This window comes from Podarcis gaigeae, assembly GCF_964106915.1.
Source record: "Podarcis gaigeae genome assembly, chromosome: 1".
In the NCBI taxonomy this organism is placed as follows: Eukaryota; Metazoa; Chordata; class Lepidosauria; order Squamata; family Lacertidae; genus Podarcis; species Podarcis gaigeae.
The window spans coordinates 138,341,733-138,360,442 of record NC_139678.1 but is presented as its reverse complement, the minus strand read 5'-3'; positions in this window follow the sequence as shown (position 1 = coordinate 138,360,442).

Genomic DNA, 18,710 nt, shown 5'->3' with positions numbered 1-18,710 from the left:
AATCACCTCCAACCAAAGCAAAAAGGTGTTTTGGGTTCCTTCCACTAAAAAAGAAAGAAGATAAAGTTCTGATTGGTTTTGTTGCAAATTGGTGTTTTTGGGGTTAGAATGCACATTCGCTCAAAAATCTCAGAATGAAATGTTTCTTAGCCGTAATCAAGCATAGGTGTTTTGGTTCCATCTCAATAGAAAGTGGACCAAAAAGTTTGGATTGTTCTTTCCACCCAAAAATAGCAAAGCGAAGTGTAATGATCCTAAACCTCCCCAAACAGGATGTTTTGCGTTCCAGCTACATAGAAAGAAGAATTTTGGATTTCGCTTATTTCAAATCGTGTTCCGTGGTGTTAATGCTCATTAACCCAGAAATCGCAAAGTATGTGTAATGAGTCCCAAATAACACAAAACCGTCTTTGCGCTTCCATATGCGTAGAAAGAAGACGAATAAGCTTTGATAGGGCTTATTTCAATTCGCATGGTGTTTTATGGGTGTGCACCAGAATCACCTCCAACCAAAGCAAAAAGGTGTTTTGGGTTCCTTCCACTAAAAAAGAAAGAAGATAAAGCTCTGATTGGTTTTGTTGCAAATTGGTGTTTTTGGGGTTAGAATGCACATTCGCTCAAAAATCTCAGAATGAAATGTTTCTTAACAGCCCTAATCAAGCATAGGTGTTTTGGTTCCATCTCAATAGAAAGTGGACCAAAAAGTTTGGATTGTTCTTTCCATGTTCTTTCCACCCAAAAATAGCAAAGCGAAGTGTAATGATCCTAAACCTCCCCAAACAGGATGTTTTGCGTTCCAGCTACATAGAAAGAAGAATTTTGGATTTCGCTTATTTCAAATCGTGTTCCGTGGTGTTAATGCTCATTAACCCAGAAATCGCAAAGTATGTGTAATGAGTTCCAAATAACAACAAAACCGTCTTTGCGCTTCCATATGCGTATAAAGATGACGAATTAGCTTTGATAGGGCTTATTTGAATTCGCATGGTGTTTTATGGGAGTGCACCAGAATCACCTCCAACCAAAGCAAAAAGGTGTTTTGGGTTCCTTCCACTAAAAAAGAAAGAAGATAAAGTTCTGATTGGTTTTGTTGCAAATTGGTGTTTTTGGGGTTAGAATGCACATTCGCTCAAAAATCTCAGAATGAAATGTTTCTTAACAGCCGTAATCAAGCATAGGTGTTTTGGTTCCATCTCAATAGAAAGCGGACCAAAAAGTTTGGATTGTTCTTTCCATGTTCTTTCCACCCAAAAATAGCAAAGCGAAGTGTAATGATCCTAAACCTCCCCGAACAGGATGTTTTGCGTTCCAGCTCCAAAAAAGAAGAATTTTGGATTTCGCTTATTTCAAATCGTGTTCAGTGGTGTTAATGCTCATTAACCCAGAAATCGCAAAGTATGTGTAATGAGTCCCAAATAACACAAAACCGTCTTTGCGCTTCCATATGCGTAGAAAGAAGACGAATTAGCTTTGATAGGGCTTATTTCAATTCGCATGGTGTTTTATGGGTGTGCACCAGAATCACCTCCAACCAAAGCAAAAAGGTGTTTTGGGTTCCATCCGCTAAAAAAGAAAGAAGATAAAGCTCTGATAGGTTTTGTTGCAAATTGGTGTTTTGGGGGTTAGAATGCACATTCGCTCAAAAATCTCAGAGTGAAATTTTTCTTAACAGCCCTAATCAAGCATAGGTGATTATGGTTCCATCTCAATAGAAAGCGGACGAAAAAGTTTGGATTTTCTTTCCATGTTCTTTCCACCCACAAATAGCAAAGCGAATTGTAATGAGCCTAAACCTCCCCAAACAGGATGTTTTGCCTTCCAGCTACATAGAAAGAAGAATTTTGGATTTCGCTTATTTCACATCGTGTTCCGTGGTGTTAATGCTCATTAACCCAGAAATCTCAAAGTATGTGTAATGAGTCCCAAATAACACAAAACCGTCTTTTCGCTTCCATATGCGTAGAAAGAAGATGTATAAGCTTTGATAGGGCTTATTTCAATTCGCATGGTGTTTTATGGGTGTGCACCAGAATCACCTCCAACCAAAGCAAAAAGGTGTTTTGGGTTCCTTCCACTAAAAAAGAAAGAAGATAAAGCTCTGATTGGTTTTGTTGCAAATTGGTGTTTTTGGGGTTAGAATGCACATTCGCTCAAAAATCTCAGAATGAAATGTTTCTTAACAGCCCTAATCAAGCATAGGTGTTTTGGTTCCATCTCAATAGAAAGTGGACCAAAAAGTTTGGATTGTTCTTTCCATGTTCTTTCCACCCAAAAATAGCAAAGCGAAGTGTAATGATCCTAAACCTCCCCAAACAGGATGTTTTGCGTTCCAGCTACATAGAAAGAAGAATTTTGGATTTCGCTTATTTCAAATCGTGTTCCGTGGTGTTAATGCTCATTAACCCAGAAATCGCAAAGTATGTGTAATGAGTCCCAAATAACAACAAAACCGTCTTTGCGCTTCCATATGCGTATAAAGATGACGAATTAGCTTTGATAGGGCTTATTTGAATTCGCATGGTGTTTTATGGGAGTGCACCAGAATCACCTCCAACCAAAGCAAAAAGGTGTTTTGGGTTCCTTCCACTAAAAAAGAAAGAAGATAAAGTTCTGATTGGTTTTGTTGCAAATTGGTGTTTTTGGGGTTAGAATGCACATTCGCTCAAAAATCTCAGAATGAAATGTTTCTTAACAGCCGTAATCAAGCATAGGTGTTTTGGTTCCATCTCAATAGAAAGCGGACCAAAAAGTTTGGATTGTTCTTTCCATGTTCTTTCCACCCAAAAATAGCAAAGCGAAGTGTAATGATCCTAAACCTCCCCAAACAGGATGTTTTGCGTTCCAGCTCCAAAAAAGAAGAATTTTGGATTTCGCTTATTTCAAATCGTGTTCAGTGGTGTTAATGCTCATTAACCCAGAAATCGCAAAGTATGTGTAATGAGTCCCAAATAACACAAAACCGTCTTTGCGCTTCCATATGCGTAGAAAGAAGACGAATTAGCTTTGATAGGGCTTATTTCAATTCGCATGGTGTTTTATGGGAGTGCACCAGAATCACCTCCAACCAAAGCAAAAAGGTGTTTTGGGTTCCTTCCACTAAAAAAGAAAGAAGATAAAGTTCTGATTGGTTTTGTTGCAAATTGGTGTTTTTGGGGTTAGAATGCACATTCGCTCAAAAATCTCAGAATGAAATGTTTCTTAACAGCCGTAATCAAGCATAGGTGTTTTGGTTCCATCTCAATAGAAAGCGGACCAAAAAGTTTGGATTGTTCTTTCCATGTTCTTTCCACCCAAAAATAGCAAAGCGAAGTGTAATGATCCTACACCTCCCCAAACAGGATGTTTTGCGTTCCAGCTACATAGAAAGAAGAATTTTGGATTTCGCTTATTTCAAATCGTGTTCAGTGGTGTTAATGCTCATTAACGCAGAAATCGCAAAGTATGTGTAATGAGTCCCAAATAACACAAAACCGTCTTTGCGCTTCCATATGCGTAGAAAGAAGACGAATTAGCTTTGATAGGGCTTATTTCAATTCGCATGGTGTTTTATGGGAGTGCACCAGAATCACCTCCAACCAAAGCAAAAAGGTGTTTTGGGTTCCATCCACTAAAAAAGAAAGAAGATAAAGCTCTAATTGGTTTTGTTGCAAATTGGTGTTTTTGGGGTTAGAATGCACATTCGCTCAAAAATCTCAGAATGAAATGTTTCTTAACAGCCGTAATCAAGCATAGGTGTTTTGGTTCCATCTCAATAGAAAGTGGACCAAAAAGTTTGGATTGTTCTTTCCATGTTCTTTCCACCCAAAAATAGCAAAGCGAAGTGTAATAATCCTAAACCTCCCCAAACAGGATGTTTTGCGTTCCAGCTACATAGAAAGAAGAATTTTGGATTTCGCTTATTTCAAATCGTGTTCCGTGGTTTAATGCTCATTAACCCAGAAATCGCAAAGTATGTGTAATGAGTCCAAAATAACACAAAACCGTCTTTGCGCTTCCATATGCGTATAAAGAAGACGAATTAGCTTTGATAGGGCTTATTTGAATTCGCATGGTGTTTTATGGGAGTGCACCAGAATCACCTCCAACCAAAGCAAAAAGGTGTTTTGGGTTCCTTCCACTAAAAAAGAAAGAAGATAAAGTTCTGATTGGTTTTGTTGCAAATTGGTGTTTTTGGGGTTAGAATGCACATTCGCTCAAAAATCTCAGAATGAAATGTTTCTTAACAGCCGTAATCAAGCATAGGTGTTTTGGTTCCATCTCAATAGAAAGTGGACCAAAAAGTTTGGATTGTTCTTTCCATGTTCTTTCCACCCAAAAATAGCAAAGCGAAGTGTAATGATCCTAAACCTCCCCAAACAGGATGTTTTGCGTTCCAGCTACATAGAAAGAAGAATTTTGGATTTCGCTTATTTCAAATCGTGTTCCGTGGTGTTAATGCTCATTAACCCAGAAATCGCAAAGTATGTGTAATGAGTTCCAAATAACAACAAAACCGTCTTTGCGCTTCCATATGCGTATAAAGATGACGAATTAGCTTTGATAGGGCTTATTTGAATTCGCATGGTGTTTTATGGGAGTGCACCAGAATCACCTCCAACCAAAGCAAAAAGGTGTTTTGGGTTCCTTCCACTAAAAAAGAAAGAAGATAAAGTTCTGATTGGTTTTGTTGCAAATTGGTGTTTTTGGGGTTAGAATGCACATTCGCTCAAAAATCTCAGAATGAAATGTTTCTTAACAGCCGTAATCAAGCATAGGTGTTTTGGTTCCATCTCAATAGAAAGCGGACCAAAAAGTTTGGATTGTTCTTTCCATGTTCTTTCCACCCAAAAATAGCAAAGCGAAGTGTAATGATCCTAAACCTCCCCGAACAGGATGTTTTGCGTTCCAGCTCCAAAAAAGAAGAATTTTGGATTTCGCTTATTTCAAATCGTGTTCAGTGGTGTTAATGCTCATTAACCCAGAAATCGCAAAGTATGTGTAATGAGTCCCAAATAACACAAAACCGTCTTTGCGCTTCCATATGCGTAGAAAGAAGACGAATTAGCTTTGATAGGGCTTATTTCAATTCGCATGGTGTTTTATGGGTGTGCACCAGAATCACCTCCAACCAAAGCAAAAAGGTGTTTTGGGTTCCATCCGCTAAAAAAGAAAGAAGATAAAGCTCTGATAGGTTTTGTTGCAAATTGGTGTTTTGGGGGTTAGAATGCACATTCGCTCAAAAATCTCAGAGTGAAATTTTTCTTAACAGCCCTAATCAAGCATAGGTGATTATGGTTCCATCTCAATAGAAAGCGGACGAAAAAGTTTGGATTTTCTTTCCATGTTCTTTCCACCCACAAATAGCAAAGCGAATTGTAATGAGCCTAAACCTCCCCAAACAGGATGTTTTGCCTTCCAGCTACATAGAAAGAAGAATTTTGGATTTCGCTTATTTCACATCGTGTTCCGTGGTGTTAATGCTCATTAACCCAGAAATCTCAAAGTATGTGTAATGAGTCCCAAATAACACAAAACCGTCTTTTCGCTTCCATATGCGTAGAAAGAAGATGTATAAGCTTTGATAGGGCTTATTTCAATTCGCATGGTGTTTTATGGGTGTGCACCAGAATCACCTCCAACCAAAGCAAAAAGGTGTTTTGGGTTCCTTCCACTAAAAAAGAAAGAAGATAAAGCTCTGATTGGTTTTGTTGCAAATTGGTGTTTTTGGGGTTAGAATGCACATTCGCTCAAAAATCTCAGAATGAAATGTTTCTTAACAGCCCTAATCAAGCATAGGTGTTTTGGTTCCATCTCAATAGAAAGTGGACCAAAAAGTTTGGATTGTTCTTTCCATGTTCTTTCCACCCAAAAATAGCAAAGCGAAGTGTAATGATCCTAAACCTCCCCAAACAGGATGTTTTGCGTTCCAGCTACATAGAAAGAAGAATTTTGGATTTCGCTTATTTCAAATCGTGTTCCGTGGTGTTAATGCTCATTAACCCAGAAATCGCAAAGTATGTGTAATGAGTCCCAAATAACAACAAAACCGTCTTTGCGCTTCCATATGCGTATAAAGATGACGAATTAGCTTTGATAGGGCTTATTTGAATTCGCATGGTGTTTTATGGGAGTGCACCAGAATCACCTCCAACCAAAGCAAAAAGGTGTTTTGGGTTCCTTCCACTAAAAAAGAAAGAAGATAAAGTTCTGATTGGTTTTGTTGCAAATTGGTGTTTTTGGGGTTAGAATGCACATTCGCTCAAAAATCTCAGAATGAAATGTTTCTTAACAGCCGTAATCAAGCATAGGTGTTTTGGTTCCATCTCAATAGAAAGCGGACCAAAAAGTTTGGATTGTTCTTTCCATGTTCTTTCCACCCAAAAATAGCAAAGCGAAGTGTAATGATCCTAAACCTCCCCAAACAGGATGTTTTGCGTTCCAGCTCCAAAAAAGAAGAATTTTGGATTTCGCTTATTTCAAATCGTGTTCAGTGGTGTTAATGCTCATTAACCCAGAAATCGCAAAGTATGTGTAATGAGTCCCAAATAACACAAAACCGTCTTTGCGCTTCCATATGCGTAGAAAGAAGACGAATTAGCTTTGATAGGGCTTATTTCAATTCGCATGGTGTTTTATGGGAGTGCACCAGAATCACCTCCAACCAAAGCAAAAAGGTGTTTTGGGTTCCTTCCACTAAAAAAGAAAGAAGATAAAGTTCTGATTGGTTTTGTTGCAAATTGGTGTTTTTGGGGTTAGAATGCACATTCGCTCAAAAATCTCAGAATGAAATGTTTCTTAACAGCCGTAATCAAGCATAGGTGTTTTGGTTCCATCTCAATAGAAAGCGGACCAAAAAGTTTGGATTGTTCTTTCCATGTTCTTTCCACCCAAAAATAGCAAAGCGAAGTGTAATGATCCTACACCTCCCCAAACAGGATGTTTTGCGTTCCAGCTACATAGAAAGAAGAATTTTGGATTTCGCTTATTTCAAATCGTGTTCAGTGGTGTTAATGCTCATTAACGCAGAAATCGCAAAGTATGTGTAATGAGTCCCAAATAACACAAAACCGTCTTTGCGCTTCCATATGCGTAGAAAGAAGACGAATTAGCTTTGATAGGGCTTATTTCAATTCGCATGGTGTTTTATGGGAGTGCACCAGAATCACCTCCAACCAAAGCAAAAAGGTGTTTTGGGTTCCATCCACTAAAAAAGAAAGAAGATAAAGCTCTAATTGGTTTTGTTGCAAATTGGTGTTTTTGGGGTTAGAATGCACATTCGCTCAAAAATCTCAGAATGAAATGTTTCTTAACAGCCGTAATCAAGCATAGGTGTTTTGGTTCCATCTCAATAGAAAGTGGACCAAAAAGTTTGGATTGTTCTTTCCATGTTCTTTCCACCCAAAAATAGCAAAGCGAAGTGTAATAATCCTAAACCTCCCCAAACAGGATGTTTTGCGTTCCAGCTACATAGAAAGAAGAATTTTGGATTTCGCTTATTTCAAATCGTGTTCCGTGGTTTAATGCTCATTAACCCAGAAATCGCAAAGTATGTGTAATGAGTCCAAAATAACACAAAACCGTCTTTGCGCTTCCATATGCGTATAAAGAAGACGAATTAGCTTTGATAGGGCTTATTTGAATTCGCATGGTGTTTTATGGGAGTGCACCAGAATCACCTCCAACCAAAGCAAAAAGGTGTTTTGGGTTCCTTCCACTAAAAAAGAAAGAAGATAAAGTTCTGATTGGTTTTGTTGCAAATTGGTGTTTTTGGGGTTAGAATGCACATTCGCTCAAAAATCTCAGAATGAAATGTTTCTTAACAGCCGTAATCAAGCATAGGTGTTTTGGTTCCATCTCAATAGAAAGTGGACCAAAAAGTTTGGATTGTTCTTTCCATGTTCTTTCCACCCAAAAATAGCAAAGCGAAGTGTAATGATCCTAAACCTCCCCAAACAGGATGTTTTGCGTTCCAGCTACATAGAAAGAAGAATTTTGGATTTCGCTTATTTCAAATCGTGTTCCGTGGTTTAATGCTCATTAACCCAGAAATCGCAAAGTATGTGTAATGAGTCCCAAATAACACAAAACCGTCTTGGCGCTTCCATATGCGTAGAAAGAAGACGAATAAGTTTTGATAGGGCTTATTTCAATTCGCATGGTTTTATGGGTGTGCACCAGAATCACCTCCAACCAAAGCAAAAAGGTGTTTTGGGTTCCTTCCACTAAAAAAGAAAGAAGATAAAGTTCTGATTGGTTTTGTTGCAAATTGGTGTTTTTGGGGTTAGAATGCACATTCGCTCAAAAATCTCAGAATGAAATGTTTCTTAGCCGTAATCAAGCATAGGTGTTTTGGTTCCATCTCAATAGAAAGTGGACCAAAAAGTTTGGATTGTTCTTTCCACCCAAAAATAGCAAAGCGAAGTGTAATGATCCTAAACCTCCCCAAACAGGATGTTTTGCGTTCCAGCTACATAGAAAGAAGAATTTTGGATTTCGCTTATTTCAAATCGTGTTCCGTGGTGTTAATGCTCATTAACCCAGAAATCGCAAAGTATGTGTAATGAGTCCCAAATAACACAAAACCGTCTTTGCGCTTCCATATGCGTAGAAAGAAGACGAATAAGCTTTGATAGGGCTTATTTCAATTCGCATGGTGTTTTATGGGTGTGCACCAGAATCACCTCCAACCAAAGCAAAAAGGTGTTTTGGGTTCCTTCCACTAAAAAAGAAAGAAGATAAAGCTCTGATTGGTTTTGTTGCAAATTGGTGTTTTTGGGGTTAGAATGCACATTCGCTCAAAAATCTCAGAATGAAATGTTTCTTAACAGCCCTAATCAAGCATAGGTGTTTTGGTTCCATCTCAATAGAAAGTGGACCAAAAAGTTTGGATTGTTCTTTCCATGTTCTTTCCACCCAAAAATAGCAAAGCGAAGTGTAATGATCCTAAACCTCCCCAAACAGGATGTTTTGCGTTCCAGCTACATAGAAAGAAGAATTTTGGATTTCGCTTATTTCAAATCGTGTTCCGTGGTGTTAATGCTCATTAACCCAGAAATCGCAAAGTATGTGTAATGAGTTCCAAATAACAACAAAACCGTCTTTGCGCTTCCATATGCGTATAAAGATGACGAATTAGCTTTGATAGGGCTTATTTGAATTCGCATGGTGTTTTATGGGAGTGCACCAGAATCACCTCCAACCAAAGCAAAAAGGTGTTTTGGGTTCCTTCCACTAAAAAAGAAAGAAGATAAAGTTCTGATTGGTTTTGTTGCAAATTGGTGTTTTTGGGGTTAGAATGCACATTCGCTCAAAAATCTCAGAATGAAATGTTTCTTAACAGCCGTAATCAAGCATAGGTGTTTTGGTTCCATCTCAATAGAAAGCGGACCAAAAAGTTTGGATTGTTCTTTCCATGTTCTTTCCACCCAAAAATAGCAAAGCGAAGTTTAATGATCCTAAACCTCCCCGAACAGGATGTTTTGCGTTCCAGCTCCAAAAAAGAAGAATTTTGGATTTCGCTTATTTCAAATCGTGTTCAGTGGTGTTAATGCTCATTAACCCAGAAATCGCAAAGTATGTGTAATGAGTCCCAAATAACACAAAACCGTCTTTGCGCTTCCATATGCGTAGAAAGAAGACGAATTAGCTTTGATAGGGCTTATTTCAATTCACATGGTGTTTTATGGGTGTGCACCAGAATCACCTCCAACCAAAGCAAAAAGGTGTTTTGGGTTCCATCCACTAAAAAAGAAAGAAGATAAAGCTCTGATAGGTTTTGTTGCAAATTGGTGTTTTGGGGGTTAGAATGCACATTCGCTCAAAAATCTCAGAGTGAAATTTTTCTTAACAGCCCTAATCAAGCATAGGTGATTATGGTTCCATCTCAATAGAAAGCGGACGAAAAAGTTTGGATTTTCTTTCCATGTTCTTTCCACCCACAAATAGCAAAGCGAATTGTAATGAGCCTAAACCTCCCCAAACAGGATGTTTTGCCTTCCAGCTACATAGAAAGAAGAATTTTGGATTTCGCTTATTTCACATCGTGTTCCGTGGTGTTAATGCTCATTAACCCAGAAATCTCAAAGTATGTGAAATGAGTCCCAAATAACACAAAACCGTCTTTTCGCTTCCATATGCGTAGAAAGAAGATGTATAAGCTTTGATAGGGCTTATTTCAATTCGCATGGTGTTTTATGGGTGTGCACCAGAATCACCTCCAACCAAAGCAAAAAGGTGTTTTGGGTTCCTTCCACTAAAAAAGAAAGAAGATAAAGCTCTGATTGGTTTTGTTGCAAATTGGTGTTTTTGGGGTTAGAATGCACATTCGCTCAAAAATCTCAGAATGAAATGTTTCTTAACAGCCCTAATCAAGCATAGGTGTTTTGGTTCCATCTCAATAGAAAGTGGACCAAAAAGTTTGGATTGTTCTTTCCATGTTCTTTCCACCCAAAAATAGCAAAGCGAAGTGTAATGATCCTAAACCTCCCCAAACAGGATGTTTTGCGTTCCAGCTACATAGAAAGAAGAATTTTGGATTTCGCTTATTTCAAATCGTGTTCCGTGGTGTTAATGCTCATTAACCCAGAAATCGCAAAGTATGTGTAATGAGTCCCAAATAACAACAAAACCGTCTTTGCGCTTCCATATGCGTATAAAGATGACGAATTAGCTTTGATAGGGCTTATTTGAATTCGCATGGTGTTTTATGGGAGTGCACCAGAATCACCTCCAACCAAAGCAAAAAGGTGTTTTGGGTTCCTTCCACTAAAAAAGAAAGAAGATAAAGTTCTGATTGGTTTTGTTGCAAATTGGTGTTTTTGGGGTTAGAATGCACATTCGCTCAAAAATCTCAGAATGAAATGTTTCTTAACAGCCGTAATCAAGCATAGGTGTTTTGGTTCCATCTCAATAGAAAGCGGACCAAAAAGTTTGGATTGTTCTTTCCATGTTCTTTCCACCCAAAAATAGCAAAGCGAAGTGTAATGATCCTAAACCTCCCCGAACAGGATGTTTTGCGTTCCAGCTCCAAAAAAGAAGAATTTTGGATTTCGCTTATTTCAAATCGTGTTCAGTGGTGTTAATGCTCATTAACCCAGAAATCGCAAAGTATGTGTAATGAGTCCCAAATAACACAAAACCGTCTTTGCGCTTCCATATGCGTAGAAAGAAGACGAATTAGCTTTGATAGGGCTTATTTCAATTCGCATGGTGTTTTATGGGTGTGCACCAGAATCACCTCCAACCAAAGCAAAAAGGTGTTTTGGGTTCCATCCGCTAAAAAAGAAAGAAGATAAAGCTCTGATAGGTTTTGTTGCAAATTGGTGTCTTGGGGGTTAGAATGCACATTCGCTCAAAAATCTCAGAGTGAAATTTTTCTTAACAGCCCTAATCAAGCATAGGTGATTATGGTTCCATCTCAATAGAAAGCGGACGAAAAAGTTTGGATTTTCTTTCCATGTTCTTTCCACCCACAAATAGCAAAGCGAATTGTAATGAGCCTAAACCTCCCCAAACAGGATGTTTTGCCTTCCAGCTACATAGAAAGAAGAATTTTGGATTTCGCTTATTTCACATCGTGTTCCGTGGTGTTAATGCTCATTAACCCAGAAATCTCAAAGTATGTGTAATGAGTCCCAAATAACACAAAACCGTCTTTTCGCTTCCATATGCGTAGAAAGAAGATGTATAAGCTTTGATAGGGCTTATTTCAATTCGCATGGTGTTTTATGGGTGTGCACCAGAATCACCTCCAACCAAAGCAAAAAGGTGTTTTGGGTTCCATCCACTAAAAAAGAAAGAAGATAAAGCTCTGATTGGTTTTGTTGCAAATTGGTGTTTTTGGGGTTAGAATGCACATTCGCTCAAAAATCTCAGAGTGAAATTTTTCTTAACAGCCCTAATCAAGCATAGGTGTTTTGGTTCCATCTCAATAGAAAGTGGACCAAAAAGTTTGGATTGTTCTTTCCATGTTCTTTCCACCCAAAAATAGCAAAGCGAAGTGTAATGATCCTAAACCTCCCCAAACAGGATGTTTTGCGTTCCAGCTACATAGAAAGAAGAATTTTGGATTTCGCTTATTTCAAATCGTGTTCCGTGGTTTAATGCTCATTAACCCAGAAATCGCAAAGTATGTGTAATGAGTCCCAAATAACACAAAACCGTCTTTGCGCTTCCATATGCGTAGAAAGAAGACGAATAAGTTTTGATAGGGCTTATTTCAATTCGCATGGTTTTATGGGTGTGCACCAGAATAACCTCCAACCAAAGCAAAAAGGTGTTTTGGGTTCCTTCCACTAAAAAAGAAAGAAGATAAAGTTCTGATTGGTTTTGTTGCAAATTGGTGTTTTTGGGGTTAGAATGCACATTCGCTCAAAAATCTCAGAATGAAATGTTTCTTAGCCGTAATCAAGCATAGGTGTTTTGGTTCCATCTCAATAGAAAGTGGACCAAAAAGTTTGGATTGTTCTTTCCACCCAAAAATAGCAAAGCGAAGTGTAATGATCCTAAACCTCCCCAAACAGGATGTTTTGCGTTCCAGCTACATAGAAAGAAGAATTTTGGATTTCGCTTATTTCAAATCGTGTTCCGTGGTGTTAATGCTCATTAACCCAGAAATCACAAAGTATGTGTAATGAGTCCCAAATAACACAAAACCGTCTTTGCGCTTCCATATGCGTAGAAAGAAGACGAATAAGCTTTGATAGGGCTTATTTCAATTCGCATGGTGTTTTATGGGTGTGCACCAGAATCACCTCCAACCAAAGCAAAAAGGTGTTTTGGGTTCCTTCCACTAAAAAAGAAAGAAGATAAAGCTCTGATTGGTTTTGTTGCAAATTGGTGTTTTTGGGGTTAGAATGCACATTCGCTCAAAAATCTCAGAATGAAATGTTTCTTAACAGCCCTAATCAAGCATAGGTGTTTTGGTTCCATCTCAATAGAAAGTGGACCAAAAAGTTTGGATTGTTCTTTCCATGTTCTTTCCACCCAAAAATAGCAAAGCGAAGTGTAATGATCCTAAACCTCCCCAAACAGGATGTTTTGCGTTCCAGCTACATAGAAAGAAGAATTTTGGATTTCGCTTATTTCAAATCGTGTTCCGTGGTGTTAATGCTCATTAACCCAGAAATCGCAAAGTATGTGTAATGAGTCCCAAATAACAACAAAACCGTCTTTGCGCTTCCATATGCGTAGAAAGAAGACGAATAAGCTTTGATAGGGCTTATTTCAATTCGCATGGTGTTTTATGGGTGTGCACCAGAATCACCTCCAACCAAAGCAAAAAGGTGTTTTGGGTTCCTTCCACTAAAAAAGAAATAAGATAAAGCTCTGATTGGTTTTGTTGCAAATTGGTGTTTTTGGGGTTAGAATGCACATTCGCTCAAAAATCTCAGAATGAAATGTTTCTTAACAGCCGTAATCAAGCATAGGTGTTTTGGTTCCATCTCAATAGAAAGTGGACCAAAAAGTTTGGATTGTTCTTTCCATGTTCTTTCCACCCAAAAATAGCAAAGCGAAGTGTAATGATCCTAAACCTCCCCAAACAGGATGTTTTGCGTTCCAGCTACATAGAAAGAAGAATTTTGGATTTCGCTTATTTCAAATCGTGTTCAGTGGTGTTAATGCTCATTAACGCAGAAATCGCAAAGTATGTGTAATGAGTCCCAAATAACACAAAACCGTCTTTGCGCTTCCATATGCGTAGAAAGAAGACGAATTAGCTTTGATAGGGCTTATTTGCATTCGCATGGTGTTTTATGGGAGTGCACCAGAATCACCTCCAACCAAAGCAAAAAGGTGTTTTGGGTTCCTTCCACTAAAAAAGAAAGAAGATAAAGTTCTGATTGGTTTTGTTGCAAATTGGTGTTTTTGGGGTTAGAATGCACATTCGCTCAAAAATCTCAGAATGAAATGTTTCTTAACAGCCGTAATCAAGCATAGGTGTTTTGGTTCCATCTCAATAGAAAGCGGACCAAAAAGTTTGGATTGTTCTTTCCATGTTCTTTCCACCCAAAAATAGCAAAGCGAAGTGTAATGATCCTAAACCTCCCCGAACAGGATGTTTTGCGTTCCAGCTCCAAAAAAGAAGAATTTTGGATTTCGCTTATTTCAAATCGTGTTCAGTGGTGTTAATGCTCATTAACCCAGAAATCGCAAAGTATGTGTAATGAGTCCCAAATAACACAAAACCGTCTTTGCGCTTCCATATGCGTAGAAAGAAGACGAATTAGCTTTGATAGGGCTTATTTCAATTCGCATGGTGTTTTATGGGTGTGCACCAGAATCACCTCCAACCAAAGCAAAAAGGTCTTTTGGGTTCCATCCGCTAAAAAAGAAAGAAGATAAAGCTCTGATAGGTTTTGTTGCAAATTGGTGTTTTGGGGGTTAGAATGCACATTCGCTCAAAAATCTCAGAGTGAAATTTTTCTTAACAGCCCTAATCAAGCATAGGTGATTATGGTTCCATCTCAATAGAAAGCGGACGAAAAAGTTTGGATTTTCTTTCCATGTTCTTTCCACCCACAAATAGCAAAGCGAATTGTAATGATCCTACACCTCCCCAAACAGGATGTTTTGCGTTCCAGCTACATAGAAAGAAGAATTTTGGATTTCGCTTATTTCAAATCGTGTTCAGTGGTGTTAATGCTCATTAACGCAGAAATCGCAAAGTATGTGTAATGAGTCCCAAATAACACAAAACCGTCTTTGCGCTTCCATATGCGTAGAAAGAAGACGAATAAGCTTTGATAGGGCTTATTTCAATTCGCATGGTGTTTTATGGGTGTGCACCAGAATCACCTCCAACCAAAGCAAAAAGGTGTTTTGGGTTCCTTCCACTAAAAAAGAAAGAAGATAAAGCTCTGATTGGTTTTGTTGCAAATTGGTGTTTTTGGGGTTAGAATGCACATTCGCTCAAAAATCTCAGAGTGAAATTTTTCTTAACAGCCCTAATCAAGCATAGGTGTTTTGGTTCCATCTCAATAGAAAGTGGACCAAAAAGTTTGGATTGTTCTTTCCATGTTCTTTCCACCCAAAAATAGCAAAGCGAAGTGTAATGATCCTAAACCTCCCCAAACAGGATGTTTTGCGTTCCAGCTACATAGAAAGAAGAATTTTGGATTTCGCTTATTTCAAATCGTGTTCCGTGGTGTTAATGCTCATTAACCCAGAAATCGCAAAGTATGTGTAATGAGTCCCAAATAACACAAAACCGTCTTTGCGCTTCCATATGCGTAGAAAGAAGACGAATAAGCTTTGATAGGGCTTATTTCAATTCGCATGGTGTTTTATGGGTGTGCACCAGAATCACCTCCAACCAAAGCAAAAAGGTGTTTTGGGTTCCTTCCACTAAAAAAGAAAGAAGATAAAGCTCTGATTGGTTTTGTTGCAAATTGGTGTTTTTGGGGTTAGAATGCACATTCGCTCAAAAATCTCAGAATGAAATGTTTCTTAACAGCCGTAATCAAGCATAGGTGTTTTGGTTCCATCTCAATAGAAAGTGGACCAAAAAGTTTGGATTGTTCTTTCCATGTTCTTTCCACCCAAAAATAGCAAAGCGAAGTGTAATGATCCTAAACCTCCCCAAACAGGATGTTTTGCGTTCCAGCTACATAGAAAGAAGAATTTTGGATTTCGCTTATTTCAAATCGTGTTCCGTGGTGTTAATGCTCATTAACCCAGAAATCGCAAAGTATGTGTAATGAGTCCCAAATAACAACAAAACCGTCTTTGCGCTTCCATATGCGTAGAAAGAAGACGAATAAGCTTTGATAGGGCTTATTTCAATTCGCATGGTGTTTTATGGGTGTGCACCAGAATCACCTCCAACCAAAGCAAAAAGGTGTTTTGGGTTCCTTCCACTAAAAAAGAAAGAAGATAAAGCTCTGATTGGTTTTGTTGCAAATTGGTGTTTTTGGGGTTAGAATGCACATTCGCTCAAAAATCTCAGAATGAAATGTTTCTTAACAGCCCTAATCAAGCATAGGTGTTTTGGTTCCATCTCAATAGAAAGTGGACCAAAAAGTTTGGATTGTTCTTTCCATGTTCTTTCCACCCAAAAATAGCAAAGCGAAGTGTAATGATCCTAAACCTCCCCAAACAGGATGTTTTGCGTTCCAGCTACATAGAAAGAAGAATTTTGGATTTCGCTTATTTCAAATCGTGTTCAGTGGTGTTAATGCTCATTAACGCAGAAATCGCAAAGTATGTGTAATGAGTCCCAAATAACACAAAACCGTCTTTGCGCTTCCATATGCGTAGAAAGAAGACGAATTAGCTTTGATAGGGCTTATTTGCATTCGCATGGTGTTTTATGGGAGTGCACCAGAATCACCTCCAACCAAAGCAAAAAGGTGTTTTGGGTTCCTTCCACTAAAAAAGAAAGAAGATAAAGTTCTGATTGGTTTTGTTGCAAATTGGTGTTTTTGGGGTTAGAATGCACATTCGCTCAAAAATCTCAGAATGAAATGTTTCTTAACAGCCGTAATCAAGCATAGGTGTTTTGGTTCCATCTCAATAGAAAGCGGACCAAAAAGTTTGGATTGTTCTTTCCATGTTCTTTCCACCCAAAAATAGCAAAGCGAAGTGTAATGATCCTAAACCTCCCCGAACAGGATGTTTTGCGTTCCAGCTCCAAAAAAGAAGAATTTTGGATTTCGCTTATTTCAAATCGTGTTCAGTGGTGTTAATACTCATTAACCCAGAAATCGCAAAGTATGTGTAATGAGTCCCAAATAACACAAAACCGTCTTTGCGCTTCCATATGCGTAGAAAGAAGACGAATTAGCTTTGATAGGGCTTATTTCAATTCGCATGGTGTTTTATGGGTGTGCACCAGAATCACCTCCAACCAAAGCAAAAAGGTGTTTTGGGTTCCATCCGCTAAAAAAGAAAGAAGATAAAGCTCTGATAGGTTTTGTTGCAAATTGGTGTTTTGGGGGTTAGAATGCACATTCGCTCAAAAATCTCAGAGTGAAATTTTTCTTAACAGCCCTAATCAAGCATAGGTGATTATGGTTCCATCTCAATAGAAAGCGGACGAAAAAGTTTGGATTTTCTTTCCATGTTCTTTCCACCCACAAATAGCAAAGCGAATTGTAATGATCCTACACCTCCCCAAACAGGATGTTTTGCCTTCCAGCTACATAGAAAGAAGAATTTTGGATTTCGCTTATTTCAAATCGTGTTCAGTGGTGTTAATGCTCATTAACCCAGAAATCGCAAAGTATGTGTAATGAGTCCCAAATAACACAAAACCGTCTTTGCGCTTCCATATGCGTAGAAAGAAGACGAATAAGCTTTGATAGGGCTTATTTCAATTCGCATGGTGTTTTATGGGTGTGCACCAGAATCACCTCCAACCAAAGCAAAAAGGTGTTTTGGGTTCCTTCCACTAAAAAAGAAAGAAGATAAAGCTCTGATTGGTTTTGTTGCAAATTGGTGTTTTTGGCGTTAGAATGCACATTCGCTCAAAAATCTCAGAGTGAAATGTTTCTTAACAGCCGTAATCAAGCATAGGTGTTTTGGTTCCATCTCAATAGAAAGTGGACCAAAAAGTTTGGATTGTTCTTTCCATGTTCTTTCCACCCAAAAATAGCAAAGCGAAGTGTAATGATCCTAAACCTCCCCAAACAGGATGTTTTGCGTTCCAGCTACATAGAAAGAAGAATTTTGGATTTCGCTTATTTCAAATCGTGTTCAGTGGTGTTAATGCTCATTAACGCAGAAATCGCAAAGTATGTGGAATGAGTCCCAAATAACACAAAACCGTCTTTGCGCTTCCATATGCGTAGAAAGAAGACGAATTAGCTTTGATAGGGCTTATTTCAATTCGCATGGTGTTTTATGGGAGTGCACCAGAATCACCTCCAACCAAAGCAAAAAGGTGTTTTGGGTTCCATCCACTAAAAAAGAAAGAAGATAAAGCTCTGATTGGTTTTGTTGCAAATTGGTGTTTTTGGGGTTAGAATGCACATTCGCTCAAAAATCTCAGAATGAAATGTTTCTTAACAGCCGTAATCAAGCATAGGTGTTTTGGTTCCATCTCAATAGAAAGTGGACGAAAAACTTTGGATCGTTCTTTCCATGTTCTTTCCACCCAAAAATAGCAAAGCGAAGTGTAATAATCCTAAACCTCCCCAAACAGGATGTTTTGCGTTCCAGCTACATAGAAAGAAGAATTTTGGATTTCGCTTATTTCAAATCGTGTTCCGTGGTTTAATGCTCATTAACCCAGAAATCGCAAAGTATGTGTAATGAGTCCCAAATAACACAAAACCGTCTTTTCGCTTTCATATGCGTAGAAAGAAGACGTATAAGCTTTGATAGGGCTTATTTCAATTCGCATGGTGTTTTATGGGTGTGCACCAGAATCACCTCCAACCAAAGCAAAAAGGTGTTTTGGGTTCCATCCACTAAAAAAGAAAGAAGATAAAGCTCTGATTGGTTTTGTTGCAAATTGGTGTTTTTGGGGTTAGAATGCACATTCGCTCAAAAATCTCAGAATGAAATGTTTCTTAACAGCCGTAATCAAGCATAGGTGTTTTGGTTCCATCTCAATAGAAAGTGGACGAAAAACTTTGGATTGTTCTTTCCATGTTCTTTCCACCCAAAAATAGCAAAGCGAAGTGTAATAATCCTAAACCTCCCCAAACAGGATGTTTTGCGTTCCAGCTACATAGAAAGAAGAATTTTGGATTTCGCTTATTTCAAATCGTGTTCCGTGGTTTAATGCT